Source organism: Lathyrus oleraceus, chromosome 4, assembly GCF_024323335.1.
Source record: "Lathyrus oleraceus cultivar Zhongwan6 chromosome 4, CAAS_Psat_ZW6_1.0, whole genome shotgun sequence".
Taxonomy (NCBI): domain Eukaryota; kingdom Viridiplantae; phylum Streptophyta; class Magnoliopsida; order Fabales; family Fabaceae; genus Lathyrus; species Lathyrus oleraceus.
The window spans coordinates 84,363,755-84,368,043 of record NC_066582.1 but is presented as its reverse complement, the minus strand read 5'-3'; the positions used below and the strand labels follow the sequence as shown (position 1 = coordinate 84,368,043).

The following is a 4,289-nucleotide window of genomic DNA, read 5'->3' as shown; positions in this document are numbered from 1 at the left end:
AGAACTCGTATTCAAACAATTGAGGAGAGAAGTTGAAAACTCAAAGTCATCTCCCTTTTCATTTAGCTTATTGTGAAAATATTTCGATTTAATCGGGTTTGGAAGTTTGTAGAGGAACGACAATTATTCGACTAACCAAGTAAGAGAACTTGTATTCAAATAATCGAGGAGAAAAATTGAAGACTCAAAGTCATCTCCCTTTTCGTTTTTATTATAAAAGAATTTGATTTATTTGTTCTTAAGTGAATTAGAAATGACGACCATTTGACTAACCGAGTAAGAAAACTCGTATTCAAATAATCGAGGAGAGGAGTTGAAAACTCAAAACCATCCCCCTTTTCATTTCCAAATGAAACAGTATTTGATTGTGATTAAGTGTTTTGAATTGATTTGGAAAAGGCGCACTCGATATTGACCGAGGTTTGTATTTACATGTGCATATGAATTGAATTATGAAAATGGTCTCGAAATGAGATTGATTATGAATGAAATCGAATTGATGGTTTGCAAATGATTTGTGAAACTGATAGTGAAATAAATCGATGCTTATCTAATTAAGGAAATTAATTAATAAAAATTTGGTTAAATCGATTAAAGAAGTTAATTAAGATTAATTCTCAGAAATTATTTAATTAAATCAAATAATCAAATAAATTAAATGATTAATCAAAATTATCTAATTAGACAAAACTTCAATTAATTTAATTAAAACATAAAAATGAAATAAATAACAAAATAAATACAAAATGGTTGAATCAAAGAATTAATCGTAACACAAAACAACCTATGATACTTTATCAATAGCAACATATATAAAAACTAATTTGTCTGCATAAGAAAAAAAATTGTGAAACCTTGGAGTACTTATGCACCTTGGAATAACTTGACTGTATTTAGAAAAACAAATTTCTATACTTTCAAATTCTATACTTTTATAACTTTGAATGTATTTAAAAATATATATTTCCATACTTTATAACTTGAATGCATTAAAAATAAAAAATTATATACTTTATAACAACAAGCAAGAAAAGAAAAAAAATCTATATTTTAAAATTCTATATTATATGATTTAAGTATATTTAGAAAAGGATAACTTCTATACTTTTAAAATTGAACAACAGCAGCATGTATGCATTTAGAAAAGGATCACTTTCTATACACTTAAAAATCCAACAGCAGCAACATGTATGATTTAGAAAAGATCACTTTCTATACATTTAAAATCCAATAGCAGCAACATGTATGCATTTCTACAGTGTTCAAAGCAACAAATTCAGTACCACAAAATTCAAACAGCCAATATTAAAAGGCATAACATCCCAACTAGAAGTACACTAAACCTGATAGAAAACCAAAAAAATTATTATGACAAATTGTTATTTATCTAACAAAACACACACCAGAATTAATAAGAAAACAACCATCATAGAATGAAAAACGAAATCTCTGCAATCCTACATTATGCACCGAATTGGGTAGTCTTCCGGGAATATTCAGTAAGCCAATACAGTAGACACAAAAATCCTTCTATAATAATAACAATGTTAATGCCATGTATTTATAGTAACAAAAAAAACCAACAATGTTAACAACAAAAATGTAGAAAAAGGGTTAGTATGACTCTCACTGAGTCTGTTTCCAACTGAAAATAAAGTTAGTGTGAAAAATGTAGAAAAAGGTTTTGTTTCAATAGAAATCTACAACTCAAATTGACATTGAATTATCATTATCAAATCACAGAATCTATAGGTAAAATTGAACTTTAATCACTACATCTCTAAATCACAGAATGTTCATCAATATGTAAAACTATATATCGTAACTGAAGCAATGACTTGAAATAAAATTAAACCATAGTAGCAGCATCATTAAATAAAATTGGTAGCAGTAACTATGTACCTCATAATGTACAGATGTGCAAAATATTTTCAGTGTTCCATACAAAATAAACATCAACAGCAGCATGAGAAAATCGACATTGAAGCTTATGACAAAACATGATATAATCGAAATTTCCTTTCGGAATCTTACCGAACACGAAGATGTTGTTGCAGTTGTTGTCATTATGTTAATTGAAAATGAGTTGTGATGTTATTGTTGCTGTGAACGTCTCATGTACTGCTGAAAAACTAGTGTTGAATTATGCTGCTTGGAAGGGAGATACTGAGTTTGCCGGCGAAATTGAAAACAACATCGGAAACGGGTTCTTGTGCAGTGCAAAAAAAGGATCTCCACTCTTCAAATCTTCGTAGCGAAAATATAGAGATTATTTTGATGAACAAAACAGTGGAATCATGGGTTGGCCGGAAGTGAAGCTCTAGTGGTGGTAACGACATTCGCGGCAGAGGAATTGTGATATCAGAGGGAGTAGTAGTGAAATAGAGGTTTTATCATGGTGGAAAGGCGGAAGAAGGAGATTTCGTGAGGATGAGAAAAGGTGAGGCGGTGAGGTTATGGTAGGCGGAGGTCGTTGGGTTGTGAGGACGCGGAGGGGTGAAGGGTTTGTGGGTGGTTTCCGGCGGCGAGGGAGGGAGACGCGACGGAGATGTAGAGGCGGAAACGAAGGTGGTTGAGAAGGAGGAAACGGCGGTTTCGTGATGGGTTTCGCGGTTGTTGTTGTTGGATAACCGGCGATGGAAGACGGATCGTTGGTTTTGTGGTTGGGTTCGCCGGCGAGGGAGTAGTGAAGGGTGGTGGTTGTGGATTTCCGGCGGTTTGCAGTGGATGAGGAAATGAAGAAAAAGAACAGTGGTGTCTTTTTTCTTTCGTTTTCCTTTCTCTTTTTTTAGTTTATTTTTTAGCAAAAAAAAAAGTGATTATTCAGTGTCTTGGAGAGAGTATCTGTTGTATCTTTTATTACTTTTTCTTTACATTTTTTAATATTATTTTTTTTACCGTTGGAAGAAGAGAGACGTTATTAAGGAGAGAGGTATCTCTCTGTAGCTGTCCACCACTTAATAATTATTATATTATTTATTTATTAATTATTTATTATTAAATCCTAAATTTTGATTGGATAAACTAGGATAAGTGTGGATTGCTAATAATGACCATTGATTAATTTGAACCGATGGTTTGGATTGAATTAAAGAAACACACAAAGAAACACATCTTTTTAAATAAATTAAAATGCCTATAATGTTGTTTTTATATGATTTAATTGTTTTAAAATAATTTAAATCAATTGAATCAAATAAAATTCACAACTTTTTAAATAATCATGATGAAATCAAAATAATAACATAGAAAATTTTATTTATTCAATCTGACTATTTTGACGAATGAACAAAATTAAAACGACTAAAAATGAATAAAAGTCGGGCAAAATTTTGCTCAAAAAATTAAATCGGATGCATGAAAATGATCAGTGCAAAATATACTTATTGAAAAAATACAGCGTTTCTTCAAATTCTGAAATAAGTTTGCACCGGTTAAAAGGCTCAGGCGGGTCAAAACGCAACTGAAACAGCTGCTGGAAAATACAACGAGCACACCAGGTTAAACTACATGAACCGTAGATTAATAATACCGGCGTCTGCAATTTTAATTTCGAAACTTTTTATCCGCTGATTTTGTTCGTACATGAGGAAATGATTCAACCGATTTGTCTGTATTTTCAATAAATTTATTTTGACTGATATTTTAGTTATTATTCATGATGGAATGCATGTCATGTTGTGCATATGATGCGAATTAAAAATGATATCGATTTTACAAAAATTTAAATATGCCCGGACAAAATTGGGGTATGACACTGGGCAGATTGAACTACATTTCAAGGTCCATATCTAATCTTACAGCCACATGCGAGCCATTGTTCAAAATGTTGAGAAAAGAGCAAGAGTTCAGTTAGAATGATGATTGTCAGAAAACCTTTGAAAGAATAAAAGAGTAGTTGCAGGAGCCTCCGATTCTAATGCCTCCAGTAGAGGGAAGACCGTTGATCATGTACTTAACTGTGTTAGAAAGGTCAATGGGTTGTGTGCTCGGTCAGCATGACGAGTCAGGTCGAAAAGAGCATGCAATACACTACCTTAGCAAAAAGTTTACCGACTGTGAACAAAGATACTCACTGCTCGAGAAAACTTGTTGCGCTTTGGCATGGGCTGCTCGCCGACTAAGACAGTATATGTTGACTCACACGACTCTATTGATATCAAAGATGGATCCAGTCAAGTATATTTTTGGAAAGCCAGCGCTTACCGGAAGGGTTGCTAGGTGGCAAATGATACTGACGGAGTATGACATCCAATACACTTCACAAAAAGCCATCAAAGGAAGTGTCT

The 4,289-nt window shown here is 32.7% G+C and overlaps 1 long non-coding RNA gene across 1 annotated transcript; it reads right to left on the bottom strand.

Moving 5' to 3' along the window:
• Positions 1-1,164: 1,164 nt before the first annotated feature.
• LOC127073551 (uncharacterized) lies at positions 1,165-2,875 on the bottom strand. The gene is made up of 2 exons (XR_007785793.1): positions 2,035-2,875; positions 1,165-1,530 (listed from the first exon to the last, which is right to left on the bottom strand). It is a non-coding gene; the product is annotated as an uncharacterized LOC127073551 (long non-coding RNA).
• Between the last annotated feature and the right edge of the window lie 1,414 nt (positions 2,876-4,289).